The sequence below is a fragment of the Barbus barbus genome (genome assembly GCF_936440315.1).
Source record: "Barbus barbus genome assembly, chromosome: 42".
Classification (NCBI taxonomy): domain Eukaryota; kingdom Metazoa; phylum Chordata; class Actinopteri; order Cypriniformes; family Cyprinidae; genus Barbus; species Barbus barbus.
The window spans coordinates 5,051,451-5,067,151 of record NC_136720.1 but is presented as its reverse complement, the minus strand read 5'-3'; the positions used below and the strand labels follow the sequence as shown (position 1 = coordinate 5,067,151).

Here is a 15,701-nt window from a genome sequence, read left to right as displayed (position 1 = left end):
TAAACTTAGAAAATGTATCATTTTAAGGAAAAAATTGGTTTATTTTAAATTTCATGGCATCAACACATCTCAAAAAAGTTGGGACAAGGCCATGTTTACCACTGTGTGGCATCCCCTCTTCTTTTTATAACAGTCTGCAAACGTCTGGGGACTGAGGAGACAAGTTGCTCAAGTTTAGGAAAAGAATTGTCCCATTCTTGTCTAATACAGGCTTCTAGTTGCTCAACTGTCTTAGGTCTTCTTTGTCGCATCTTCCTCTTTATGATGCGCCAAATGTTTTCTATGGGTGAAAGATCTGGACTGCAGGCTGGCCATTTCAGTACCCGGATCCTCCTCCTACGCAGCCATGATGTTGTAATTGATGCAGTATGTGGTCTGACATTGTCCTGTTGGAAAATGCAAGGTCTTCCCTGAAAGAGACAACGTCTGGATGGGAGCATATGTTGTTCTAAAGCTTGGATATACCTTTCAGCATTGATGGTGCCTTTCCAGATGTGTAAGCTGCCCATGCCACATGCACTCATGCAACCCCATACCATCAGAGATGCAGGCTTCTGAACTGAGCGCTGATAACAACTTGGGTTGTCCTTGTCCTCTTTAGTCCGGATGACATGGCGTCCCAGTTTTCCAAAAAGAACTTCAAATTTTGATTCGTCTAACCACAGAACAGTTTTCCACTTTGCCACAGTCCATTTTAAATAAGCCTTGGCCCAGAGAAAACGCCTGTGCTTCTGGATCATGTTTAGATATGGCTTCTTTTTTGACCTATAGAGTTTTAGCCGGCAACGGCGAATGGCACGGTGGATTGTGTTCACCGACAATGTTTTCTGGAAGTATTCCTGAGCCCATGTTGTGATTTCCATTACAGTAGCATTCCTGTATGTGATGCAGTGCCGTCTAAGGGCCCAAAGATCACGGGCATCCAGTATGGTTTTCCGGCCTTGACCCTTACGCACAGAGATTGTTCCAGATTCTCTGAATCTTTGGATGATATTATGCACTGTAGATGATGATAACTTCAAACTCTTTGCAATTTTTCTCTGAGAAACTCCTTTCTGATATTGCTCCACTATTTTTCGCCGCAGCATTGGGGGAATTGGTGATCCTCTTGCCATCTTGACTTCTGAGAGACACTGCCACTCTTGAGAGGCTCTTTTTATACCCAATCATGTTGGCAATTGACCTAATAAGTTGCAAATTGGTCCTCCAGCTGTTCCTTATATGTACATTTAACTTTTCTGGCCTCTTATTGCTACCTGTCCCAACTTTTTTGGAATGTGTAGCTCTCATGAAATTCAAAATGAGCCAATATTTGGCATAACATTTCAAAATGTCTCACTTTCAACATTTGATATGTTATCTATATTCTATTATGAATAAAATATAAGTTTATGAGATTTGTAAATTATTGCATTCCTTTTTTATTCGTAATTTGTACAGTGTCCCAACTTTTTTGGAATCGGGTTAGTAAATCAATTATTAAAAGCATATTAGCAGGAGGTAAACTAAATGTAAACAAAAGGGTCTGAATACTTTCTGAATGTAGTGTAGACAGCTTTATGCAATTTATTTGTTTCAACGCAGTGTCCTTAAATAAGCAGCAACTCAATACATTTTGAATCATAGGGCATCTACCATAACTACTCAGTATTTTAAATTATGAAGATGGATGGGTGTGGCCACTTGCATTCATATGAACATGACAAAAGAAAATAAAAAGCTTCAAGTTTAAGTGGAGAAGAATGCAAATGAACTATCTCAACATGTCCATACCACTTCTGATGATCATGGTGGACTCTTGTAGGAACCTGGAGTATCTGAATTTGGGGTACATTCAGCTGCGGTGCTAACATAGCGTTGATTTCACACAGATACTAGTTTCTGGTGCCATTTTAAATTGCTGAACTCTTTCTGATATTGCTCCTTTTTGTAAACGTTTTTTCACACTTGTAACTTTGTCATTTCTGTCCAGAATGAGTTTGCAAATGACTTGTCATGTCTCCTATGATATGTGAACTCGAAAGACACTTAAAGCTTCTCTCCACAGTAAATCCTCCTGTGGTCATTAAAGGCTCCTCTGTACCTGAAACTCTTTCCACAGAGATCACATACAAATGGCTTTTCTCCAGTGTGAATTCTCATGTGGACTTTCAGGTTTCCTTTTCGGTTGAAACTTTTTCCACACTGTTGGCAGGTGAATGGGGTTTCTCCCGTGTGAATCCTCATGTGGTTAATAAAGTGTCCTTTTTGACTGATATTCTTTCCACACTGTTGGCAAGTAAACCGGTTCTCTCCAGTGTGAATTCTTATGTGGTTTTTAAGGCTTGCTGATCGATTGAAACTCTTCCCACACTGTTGGCAAGTGTAAGGTTTCTCTCCAGTGTGAACTCTCATGTGGATTTTAATGCTTGTTGATCGATTGAAACTCTTCCCACACTGTTGGCAAGTGTAAGGTTTCTCTCCTGTGTGAACTCTCATGTGGACTTTAAGGCTACTTTTATTAGTATAACACTTTCCACACTGTTGGCAGGTGAAATAACATCTCGTTCCAGTCTTTTGAGCTCTTTCTTGCCAGAAAATATTTTCAGTCTGTGAGCAACTGAAAGATTTTCTCCAGTTATGAAAGCATGTTTTTTCATACCGCTCCTTATGTTCCTTTTCTTTCAGTTCTTGATTCTCCTCCTTCAGTGTCATTGGGTCTAAGGTGGAAACAAAACAAATAACCTTAGTTTAAATTAATGATGCACCGATCATGATTTTTCATGATTTTTTACAAGCAAAACTGGCCGATTCTGAAACCGATTATTTTCTTTAAGCAACAAACAAGAAAGAATAGGGATGGCTCGATACCAGAATTTGGGCTTCGGTACGATACCAGAATGTAATACCTCGGTATCGCTACTAAATCAATACCATAGGTGACAAATAACCAGCCTCAAAAGATAAGTGAATTGAATTATTTTTTATTAAAATAATAATAATAATAAAAACAGATTCATATCTTAATACCTTCTGAATCAAGCTTTAACAAAAAACCTACAGGGAACATATTGTTTTCAGATTTCAGACTCAGCCAAAGAAAAGCATTAAATAAATCTCTCTCTCTCTCTGCTGCTTCATATTAGCGGTCGGCAGCATGGCAGGAACATTGCATTCATATTTTTGATTCTAAAATTAATATAGCAAAACTCTTGCTTAATTCAAATGGAGGAGCTGGATCTGACTTTTTCACAGAACCTTCAGAAATACAGAGAGAAAGGCATGCCTTGGATGGAAAGGTGTGTACAGTGCCTTCCCAGGGGTATGCCAAAAGATCGCGTGTTGACTGCTCTGGTGTTCCTTAGTTCCGTGGGCATGATCATGAATGGTGACTACGTGTATTTTGAGAAGCTGGCTGAGGTTGAGCGCAATCTCCTTGTGACCCAGAGTCACCTTCAAGAGTTGGGCGTTTTGTCCAAGTTGTTGCTAATCCATTCTCCTATGGTGTGGCGTTTTCATGAGTCAGTTCCATACAAGCTCGTTGTTTCTGCTGTCCCACCAGTCCCACAAGCCCAGCGACGGCCACGTGCTAGCTCAGGAGGTTCTACAGGTGAACCGCATGAAGAATAGGCTGAACAACCTGAAGAACAGCTAGTACAGAGGATGGAAACTGCGACTGTTCCAGCTAGTGTGCATAGTCGGTGGAGCGATTTGGAAGTGTCGTACGTGGAACTGAACGGTACTATTTCACATTCAGTGGCATACGCAATGTATGTGAAGCGGTGCAGAAACAATTCCACGCCTGTGCGCACATTGGAATCCTTTAAAAGAAAGCGCCGTTGGCTGATGGCAGAAGCTTGAGTTAGACAAGTGAATTTATTAATTTTTTTTCAAGGGTTAGTTTGCACAATTTTTTGAAAGACTTTAAACTGAAAATGGAAGTATTGAACTTCAAAGACTTTATGTTGGAATTTTTGTGATTAATCCCAGGGAGGACACAGTGAAGTTGTTTTTTTGTTTTTTTTTATCACGGAACAGAGTAAATCCGTTTATTTTTTTGAGGTTCATGTGACAAAGTGCTATCCTTGCCTATGTTGTGAAATATAATTTTTTTGGAATGAGGAAGATACTACATCCATTTTTATTTTTGAACCATGTGACCAAGCAGTACGCTTGCCTACTTGAATATAGTTACTACTTATATGTTCCAGCATTTAAAAAAGCCAAAAAAAAAAAAAAAAAAACATTTTTTAATCCAGCCTATAACATTGCAATAACTGTTGTAATGTTATTGCCAGTCTCAAGCCTGGAAAAATGGAGAGAGTTTTTAAAAATTAGGAATTAAAAATCTCCAAATAGCTCTTAGTGGTTTTGTGTTGGTTTTGATTGGTTGTGAGTGTTCTTGAGTGGTTTTTGAGTGGTTTTTGTTGTGTTTTTGAGTGTTGTTGTGTTGGTTTGGAGTGTTGTTGTGTTGATTTGTAGTGTTAGTGACTGTTATTTGTTATTTTAGGAGTGGTGTTGAGTGTTTTTGAGTGTGTTTTGAATTTTTTTGTGTTGGTTTAGAGTGTTTTCGAGTGTTTTTGTTGTGTTTTTGAGTGTTGTTTTGTTGGTTTGGAGTGTTGTTGTGTTGATTTGTAGTGTTACTGACTGTTATTTGTTATTTTTGGAGTGGTCTTGAGTGTTTTTGAGTGTGTTTAGAATTTTTGGAAAAACTGGAACAAAATAAAAACACTTTTCAAAAACAAAAAAAAGGTTGGACGCCGCTTACTATTTTTCGGTCCTGTATTATGTCACATTGCGTCTGGAGCAAGGAGCGAGGAGACACGGAGATATTCAATTCAGAGTTTTATTTAAATTCCAACAACACGGAACGTGGAGATTGGGGGATGGACGAACAATACAGGACATGGGAGACTGGGAGACACAGGGCTTAAGAACACTAGGGCTGTGTCCAAATTCAGGGTCTGCATCCTCCTTAGGATCCTTCCTACCCGGTTGAAGGAGGAGGGATCCTCCGACGTCCGCAAAACCCGGAAGTCGGTGTTTGTGAATTTGGACAGCCTACCCTTCTTTCAGTTCCCTCCCTTACCCGTTGCTCATATCCTGTCGCCTAGCAACCGTGACAGCGCCAAGCAAGAAGCGGGAAAATGGACAAACAAAGAGTTATTCTCCTCATTTTAATTCTTTTGGAAGAAATAAAGCTATTAAATAAATTAAATACTTTCTTTGCTCGTTGTCGGAGAGTTTTTTATATCAGACTACAAGACAGTCACATCCAGGTAAGCCATTATAGCCTATTTTTATTTGTTTTTAAGTATTCTACTAATTTCTCCTACAAATTCATTGAGCCGAAGCATAAACTTTAGCTTGTTTTGTCAGAGAAACTCCTCTCCCACTCCGCTACCGCTCGCTTCGTCCGCCATTACGCTCTGCCGAAAAGAATTATGGGATAGGTAGGACGGGAAAGGATCCACCACACCCATCCTTCCAATTCGGGGAAAAGGAGGACGTATTTGTGGGCCGCATTTGAAGGATCCTACGAATTTGGACAGCCTTCGTCGCGGCGCTGTGACGTAACATCCTTCAAATGAGTACTCCGAAGGATGCAGACCCTGAATTTGGACACAGCCTAGGAAATCAACGAGGAACAGGTGTGGACAAATCAAACAGGGCTGGAGACAAATTAACTAATGATGACAAACGAGGACAGGAACAGGAAGGCCAAATAAGGGCACGAGAGGAGGGGGAAACAAGACACAGGACTGACACTGGGCATATCAGATATCGGCAAAAATCCAATATCGTGCATCCCTAGTTTAAATGAAATACCCTAATCTCTCGATCACTTGGAATCCACAATTTAGTTCATTTATTTATTTCCTTATTAGTTTGTCATGTGCCCTGTTCTGTAGGCCTATAGGGCTGTTAAGCCGCCTTTCCACTATCTCTGACGAACAACAAGCGACAGACCGGAAGTCATTCATTTCCAATGGAGAGTAGTGCAGGAGCTGCGTGGAGTTCTGATCATATGCGGAAAATTTGGATCCGATTTGAGCTGCGGATCCGTTAAAATATTTGAACTTCTGCGGCTAGACCGTATGCGACCAATCGACCGTATGTGATGTATTCTATTAAAAACTATCAGCGTAAGGTTAGAATTAACAATATTTTGTTCACTTTAACATTAATCTTTAAACATTATTTCTGTAAAATGGTGCTTTAGAATAATTATGGCAGAAATAATTATTTTATAATTATAAAATTACTTATGTTGATAAGTCCCATAAAACATATGGTTTTATTTTGGGGATCATGATTTGTGACGATGCATTCATACACTAATTATATTCATTAAAATGATTAATTTTACCATGGTGAATATGCCGAGGTGACTGTTGCTGCACGACCAGTTTGAAAGTTCTGTGCGACTAGCGGGAGAAAGGCAACAGTCATGTCCGAATCTCGTGTGCAGTGGAAAGGCAGCTTTAGGGAAAACTTAAAAGGACATACAAAAAAAATAATAAATTAAAGAAGTTCACAACTGTAGGTCTTAAAAGGCATGTATGTCTACTAAACTCTAATTTAACACGTGACGTCATAAAAACAAATGTGCAAATAAACCAAATAAAACCTCTTTGATATTCTTCAAAAATATCATTAATTTCTGTAGAGCTGGACATTTAAATAAGGATCACATGAGTGAGTTCAGCTTTGAGAATGAAACCAACCTGTTTGTTCCTCTGTATCTTCATGTTTGACTCTAAATGTTTCTTCAATTTTCATGTCTTCACTCTCCTCTTTAATAAATGATATCTTTGTTTGTTCCTCAGTATCTTCATGTTTAACATCGAATGTTTCTTCAATCTTCATGTCTTCACTCTCCTCTTTAATAAACACCATCTTTATTATATTGGGTCACGTAGATCTCAGTCGCTTCAGCAGGAGTTTCTCTGTGTATTTGAACACTTTGTCCTGTTTAAGATGAGAAAAATGTACAAAAAGAGAAATAAATGCAATCAGCTCTCTACTTCAATAGCAATGGAGTCAGCGAGAGTGAGAGTTAATGGCCTTAAATAACCTGATAAGACAAAAACAACCAAAACTACCATTAAATTAATACAATTATATATGAGCTTTATTTTTATTTTTAAGTTAAGATTTATATTTGGTACTTGGATTGACGACGTGACATGGCATTTTCACTGTCCCACAAGATAAAAATGAATATAATTAATATTGTCTATTTAAAATGCAGTAAATGGTTAAACATTTCTTTGTCCTACATGGACCTAATGTTGTAAAAGCTGCAGTGTTATTTGATTTTTTTAACATTTTTGAGCCAAATCTCAACATTTTCCTATAGTGTGACTCTCAAGCAATTACAACTTTTATAAATGAAAACGAAAAGCATAAAAATGGGCATAATTGTACAAGTTTTTTTTTCTCCATACAAAACCATGTCCTCTGGTGTGACACCATATCCTGATTTTAAATCGGCCAATTCCAGAGAAAACTTTAATTAGTTGAAGGACCCCATTCGTGGTCGTGTTACTGAAGCCCCCTGTGAAGCCCATGACATGAGCAGATGGTCAATTTTTGTCTCAGAATTGTTCAAATATTTTACTTTTTTGGAACCACTACGAAAGTGTTACGTTTTGTTTGAACCTTTTTTAATTGTTGTGTTCGAGTCCCTCAATCATCCTCAGTATGAAAAGGTGGATCTCAAAATCATAGTTACTGCTGGAAAGGGTTAAAATATGCAAAAGATGCTGGAAAACTGAAGATTCTGCAGGACATGGAGGATTTTTCTTAAGAACAGTGCTCAGTTTAACTGTTCAGAACAAACAAGGGACTCATGAGCAACCGTCACAAAACAAAAAAACAGTCGTAGATCATCCAGGTAACCACACACAGTATTAAGAACCAAGGGTTCCCAAACTTTTGAATGTGGTTATTTTAATAATTTCAGCTATTTTGTTGTCTTGTGGACTAAATGTAAACATCTTTTATGGAAAATATCTTACTCAGGACAGTGCTAAATAAAAAATAACATGCATTTTGTATGATCTCTCTTATTTTGGTAAAATTATCCACATTTTCACAGATTCTGCAAGGGGTTCCCAAACTTTTGAATGTGGTTATTTTAATAATTTCAGCTATTTTTTTGTCTTGTGGACTAAATGTAAACATCTTTTATGGAAAATATCTTACTCAGGACAGTACTAAATAAAAAATAACATGCATTTTGTATGATCTCTCTTATTTTGGTAAAATTATCCACATTTTCACAGATTCTGCAAGGGGTTCCCAAACTTTCGCTAAACACTAAAACTAAAAACTTTTCGGGACTGGACGAAAAAGAAGAATCTTTGCCTCCCACTGCCAACAGCTTACATTCCGGAGACGGAAAAACACAGCTGTCTACGTTCAAACAGACGAGATAAAATGCCTCTTGTGGAATCTACTTGCTGCAGAAACTGCCACAGACTTCTACAAAGGATTGTGGTTCTTGAAAAAAGTTACTTGCTGGACTTCCAAATCAGGTGGAACACACAGCAGATGGTCATCACGGACCCTCTCAGCATACAGCCGGTGAGTCTTGTGAATCTAGTGAATCTCAACAGTTTATACAAAGTGTAGAGGAACAAGCCGAAATTGATCAACAGACTAATCGATGGCACAAACAGGGAGCGAGACCCAAAGGCACTCGAGACATCAGATTGTCACAAGTATCTCGTATTGCTGCCGTAGCATCCTCTACCCCAGATACGGCTATGACAAGACTTGTAAACACTGGTATCCTACCACCCCCAATACATCTTGAGAACAGATTTGAAGCATTAATGAATGTGGGTGAGGAATCCCCAAATGTGACTAAACACGGATCGAATCAGCCAGCAGCTAACATCGCTACTAACAGGCGCTCGAGGTCGAGCAGACAGCGGCTTTCAGCTCAGAGCGCAGCCGAGCCCAGGACTCTGATAGTGGGTGACTCTATTATCAGAAACATCAGTAGCAGGACTACAACTACATGCTGCTTTCCTCAAGCAACCGTCTCTGATGTGAACAAAGAACTTCGGAACATTCTGATGAAGCACAAGAATGCAAATCGAGTCATCATCCATGTGGGGAAGAATGATATTCGGAAGGAGCAGTCAGAACTCCTTAAGAAGGATTTCAGTGAACTCTTTGAAACACTTCAAAGACTTTCAGTCGTTCATCAGTGGACCACTCCCAGCAAGGGGAACTAACATGTTTTCACGGCTGCTTGGGCTGAACACATGGCTACAAAGAACCTGCGGTATAAAAGGAGTCAACTTCATCAACAACTTCAATCTTTTCTGCGGCCACAGACAACTGTTTAAACTGGATGGCCTCCACCCAAACAAACTTGGTGCAAGAGTGCTAAAGGACAATATCTATTTCTCCATCCGTCATCCTTCACTGATGTGTGCCAATCCGCTTAACCTGAATGGCACACACACACCTGGACAGAATATGAGTGACCACAGGACTTCATATTAGCTTCAGAGTCGTCATGTGGTTGAAGAATCTAGGGGTGTGCACGAATAGTCGAACATTCGGTCTGTAATTACTATTTGAACAATAAAAACACTATTCGAGGCTGTAAATGCAGGGAATCCATGATAAATCCTAAGCAGTTATAACTACATGCACTGGGTGGCGCTGTGGAGCGTGTTAAGTTGATAGTATTTGATCACAGAACGTCGTCGTCTGCCTCGCAAAGTTTGGATTTGCTTTGATCTAAATGATCTGACAAAATGTAATTACTTCTGATCAAATGAATTAGTGAAACTGATTTATCGTAATATCACCACCACAATGAGATCATGAAATCCAAACACAGAGGACTGAGGAAAGACAGCTGTCCATCACTGCATTCATGACTGCAGGTAAGCGCGGCTGTACTCCGATTGAGCCGAGAAGAGAGCGCATCTGATTGTGAAATGATCTTCAGACATATAAAGTTTCCTCGAGGGAGAGTGGTTTAACACAAAACGCTAAGAAACTGTTAGCACACGTTAGCTTTGTCAGCGCGTTCTTATTGTTATCAGACTGAGGAACAAGCTTTCCCCCGAGTATGTGGATATTATTGTTTCTCTCAGGATTAATACGTGAAACAATGTAAACACAATAAATATAGGCTGACTCGAGTATATGTAGCCTATGTTCTGTACTGTAATTGGCACAGTCTGCTCGACTTTTCCGTTTGCTCTGATTGATCTTGAATGCTTTTTGTTTTTTTGTTTACGCATGTTTTAAACCAAAATAAAACCTTGCGATATAACGTAGCGTTGTTGTAGAACATTGTCATGTAGCGGCTAATCATAAGCTTGTTCAGAAATCATGATAAAAACTTGATAATTACAAATAACGTCTTTCGCATTAAATCTCATTTAAATAAATAAAAAAAATGTATGAGCGCAAATATTCGAATGCAAATTTTTTTGAAAAAAGCCCATCCCACGCAGCCACAACAAACTCGGCTCATAGAAACTATCTCGACTGAGCCCTGCCCACAGAGCTCATCACAGACAGACTGTGACGTAATTAGGGTTGCAAAGAGGTGGAAAATTTCCGGAAACTTTCCAAAAATCCCAGAAAGTTTCCAAAATTCCTAGAAACTTACCAACTTTTTGCAACCCTAGATGTACTGCAACAGCTCCAAGACTCAGCACCCAAGGCCAGGGAAGCCAGGACATCATATCACAGCCACCGGAAATGCCAGAGCCCCACTCACCAAACACACTTTCCCTCTCTCCAGCATCTCCACTTCTAAGCTTCTCACAGAAAATGGAGGAACTGGTGTATGCTGGGACCAAACTCTCCCACTCTTTCACTGCAAGCCCCCAGATATCAACTAAAAAACAGTAGTCCCCCCAACCACCAAAGACTGCAGGCCCAGCTCTCCCTCCTCCTCCTGTGAGAGCTCTCCGACCGCTGCCACAACACCAGGGCCCAAACCCTCCTCCATCTGGTGTAGGTGAACCGAAAACAACTGATAACAGCTCTCGGTGATATGTGTCGGGACCCCAGTGTGCCTGTAGCTTTCTCTATTTCTGTTTTATCACGTGATAGAAAGTCTAAGGCCTTCTCAAGCCGTACGGCTGACCCATCTAATCTGCGGCCTGTAATGCTTCAAACTAAGATTGCTGAGACACAAAATAATGCCATCAATTTAGCATTTTTAAACATTAGCTCACTAAAAAAATAAATCATTTCTGATCAATGACAACCACAAAAAAAAATTATTTTATGTTTCTAAATGAAACATAGCTAGAAGACAGCTGCAGTGCAACAGTCCTCGCTGAAACAGCCCCTCCTAACTTTAATTTTATAAGTGTCTGCAGGACTGTTAGGAGAGGTGGAGGTGTAGCTGCTCTGTTTAAAGATGTCTATCAATGCAAGCAAGTGTCATTTGGTCAGTATTTGTCTTTTGAACACCTAGGTATTGTGCTGAAAGGAGCTCCACGCATTCTGTTTATCATTATTTACAGGCCTCCAAAATATTCTCCAGCCTTTGTTGAAGAGCTCACAGAACTGTTATCAATGATTTCCTCAGAGTTTGACTGTTTTGCTATTGCAGGGGATTTTAATATTCACATAGATAATGCAGAAATCAAAACTACAAAAGAAATTATAACTGTTTTAAACACTTTTGACCTGATTCAGCATGTGCACGGACCCACACACAATCGAGGACACACTCTAGATTTACTCATCAGCAGAGGTCTAAACATTTCATCCATTGTTATTAACGATGTAGCACCGTCTGATCACTTCTGTATTTTCTTTGATATATTGATCTCTGTCACCACTGAATCTAGATCTGTCTCTGTCAGAAAGAGATGCAATTTATGCAATTTATGAAGGCTATATCTTCAACACCAAGCACTTCTGCAGACTCTGTTGATATTCTCCTTGATTCCTTTAACTCAAAAGTTAAGAATGTTATTGATGATATTGCTCCGATAAAGGTCAGCGGAGAAAATCAACAGCAGTTCAGAGTCTGAAAAGACAATGCAGAAAAGCTGAACAGATGTGGCGGAAGACGAAACTCGAAATTCACAATAGCATCTATAAGGACAGCCTTCATGCTTTCAATGTGGAACTAGCCACAACTAGACAGATCTTCTTCTCAAACCTTATAAACAGCAACTTAAACGACACTCGCACTCTTTTTGCGACTGTTGAGAGACTGACACCCCCCCAAGTCAGATTCCCAGTGAAATGCTCTCCGACAGCAAATGCAATGAGTTTGCTTCCTCCTTTTCTGAGAAGATCAAGAATATCAGAAAGTATATATATATATATATATATATATATATACACATACACACACACACACACACACACTTATATATACACATACATATAACCTCGAGAGCCCCCCCACATAACAAATCCCAATTTAACCCCTGGGTATAGGAGAGCATAAGTCTAAGTGGACGGCCATGACATGTGGAGTCCCACATGGCTCAATTCTAGCACCGCTCTTGTTTAGCCTGTATATGCTCCCACTAAGTCAGATAATGAGGATGAACCAAATTGCCAATCACAGCTATGCTGATGATACCCAGATTTACCTAGCCTTATCTCCAAATGACTACAGCCCCATTGACTCCCTCTGCCAATGCACTGATGAAATTACCAGTTGGATGTGCCAAAACTATCTTCAGTTAAACAAGGAGAAAACTGAAATCATTGCATTTGGAAACACAGATGAAGTTCTCAAGGTGAATGCATACCTTGACTCTAGGGGTCAAACAACTAAAAATCAAGTCAGAAATCTTGGGGTGATTCTGAAACTTGTTCATGCCTTTATCACCAGCAGGGTGGATTACTGTAATGGTCTCCTCACTGGCCTTCCCAAGAAGACCATTAGACAACTGCAGCTCATCCAGAACGCTGCTGCCAGGATTCTGACTAGAACCAGAAAATCTGAGCATATCACACCAGTCCTCAGGTCCTTACACTGGCTTCCAGTTACATTTAGGATTGATTTTAAAGTTCTTTTACTCATTTATAAGTCACTCAATGTCCTAGGACCTAAATATATTGCTGATATGCTCACTGAATATAAACCGAACAGACCACTCAGATCATTAGGCTCGAGTCAGTTAGAAATACCAAGGGTTCACACAAAACAAGGGGAGTCCGCCTTTAGCTATTATGCTGCCCACAGTTGGAACCAGCTTCCAGAAGAGATCAGATGTGCTAAAACATTAGCCACATTTAAATCAAGACTCAAAAGTCATCTGTTAAGCTGTGCATTTGTTGAATGAGCACTGTGCTACATCCCAACTGACTGCACTGTATTCTATGTAATCATTTCTATTCTTAACTGTCATCTTAAATCAATTTTTATATCATTTTAAAAGTTTAAACTGAAGGCTAAAGTAAGTGCTGTGATGGTAAAGACAAGTGTGTTGGTTAATCAGTTGAAAGCAGGACCTCTGAGTTCTATTTGTTTGGTTTATGATGGTCAAAGTAAGCAGGGGGTGAAGTAGTGGAATATTTAAGTGTTTTGGAAGGTTCTTTCACTTAGTGAGGATGAGTTTTAATGTTTTTATTTTATGTAAGGTACTTTGAATTACCACGGTGTATGAAATGTGCTATATAAATAAACTTGCCTTAACACACTACGACTACGAGACTGGATTTGTTGATGAAAATTATTTGTTTTGTTTAAAAAAAAAACATCAAAATTAAACTTTCTTTCTCCTTTGACGTTCAAAATTAAATAGAAATAATTTGTAATAAAAATAACTACCATTTATGTCCTTTAGTGACGAACACATAAAAGAACCACATCTGTTTTTTATCTCAAAATATTGTTTTGATATTTTGTTGCATGCATGTATCATTTTTATTTAATTTCTTTCTTTCTTTCTTTAAATGTGTATAGTATTTATAGCGTTTTAGCTTTTAGTTTTGGGTCTGTTTTAGTTGTTTAATTTACAATTAATTGCTTCTGTTCTCATTTAGATAAAAGCGTCTGCTAAATGACTAAATAATATTATTTTCTGTTACTCGTGTGGATGAGCTTTACTCACACTAAATAACCTTCATTAATAGCAATAGGTAAAGCGAATAAACTGGATCCATTACAATGTTAAACTCCGTAATAATTCATTTCAGCATTACATACGATCATCGTATTGATTTAAAGACCGCAAATGATTAAAAACACACACCTTTCTTCAGCAGACGGGCGCGCGGCGCAGCCTTATGACGTCACATCACCAAACCAAAATAAAAGTCTTGTCCAGACGCTACAATCATAGAATATTACATTAGAAAACAAATATAAATAACAGATATGGGATGAACTGCAGAGCTATCATAACTCCAGAACTATTAATACCGTTGAGCTCAAGCACACAAAACAGAAATGAAGGAAACCCGAGCTTTGAAGAATCAATCATGTCATACTTTTTATTTTGTCATTCATACATGTTTCTTAATCGCTCTAATGTGTTAATAAACTTAAACAGTAGTTTATTTAGGAGTCACACTTGTATTGTTTGCAGTCAAAACAGAACAGAGACTATAATCATATAGTAATTAAATGTTTGGTATTTTGAGGGAATTTCATGTTACTAAACCATATTTGTATATTTCTTATGTGTAAATAATTATATATATATATATACACACTATTCTTCAATCAATGCAGTATTTAAGCAAAACATTGAGCAAAAACACTTCAAATCCATTAAATGGAGACAGATTGGTGTAAAAATAAAGAAAATCATCTGTAATGCCATGGTGTAGCCACTACATGCTTGTCTTATGTATTACATAGTTCAGGCATCTCAACCCTGCTAATGGAGAACAACTTTTAAGAAAACTTCTCTTTTCTTTGTTTTTGTTTTTTGTGGTTTTTAAACTTATCTCATGAAACAGCCCGCTTTGCCATTTTTCATATTCCACCTGCTTCCCCAAACAACACCAGCTGGGACTGTGACAAATGCTCCGGTGCCCGTTTCAAACAACAGGTGGCAGGAGTTTCACCTCTTCATGGACTTCAGGCATTTGTGACAGGCCAACCAAAAGCTCTTAAGAGTGTCAGTGTGAGGTAAGAAAAGTACATATATTAATTCTAAAGAAGCGCACACATTAACAAATAAACACTTTTTATTGAAGAATGTGACTTTACCTTGGTGACAATCCAGCAAAGACGCAAACATAAGATAAGGTTCATTATTTAGAATTGACCAATTGACCATCATATATATATATATATATATATATATATATATATACACATTTACATTTAGTAATTTAGCAGACAATTTTATCCAAAGCGACTTACAATTTATTCTAATGCAATATTCTCATTGACCAAAAAAGTCAATTTGATACTGTTTTACTTTATAAAAGGCTCTTTTGTCCTATTCATAATGTGCATTGTTCTTGTCCTACACAGACTGTCCAGATCTGGTCTAATGACTCCTGTTTGGCATTGTGTCTACAGTTCATGCAGAATCCATCTTTGTCGATAGTGGTATTCCTAACTGGGGGATCTCTCATCGTAAGAAATTATACAGTTCTGTCTTTTATAATACAAGCTACAATAGGTAATCAACCCAAAATGCCTATTACTTATACTGCCATGTGTACCGACACAACAGTGAAAACAACTCAGTCACCTCTGAAGCTCATTTGTGAAATCAGCACGGTTGTCAGCATTGCTG

The 15,701-nt window shown here is 38.5% G+C and overlaps 1 long non-coding RNA gene across 1 annotated transcript; it reads right to left on the bottom strand.

Moving 5' to 3' along the window:
• Positions 1–1,542: 1,542 nt before the first annotated feature.
• LOC306861572 lies at positions 1,543–14,265 on the bottom strand. The gene is made up of 3 exons (XR_013783484.1): positions 14,199–14,265; positions 6,708–6,951; positions 1,543–2,699 (listed from the first exon to the last, which is right to left on the bottom strand). It is a non-coding gene; the product is annotated as an uncharacterized lncRNA (long non-coding RNA).
• Between the last annotated feature and the right edge of the window lie 1,436 nt (positions 14,266–15,701).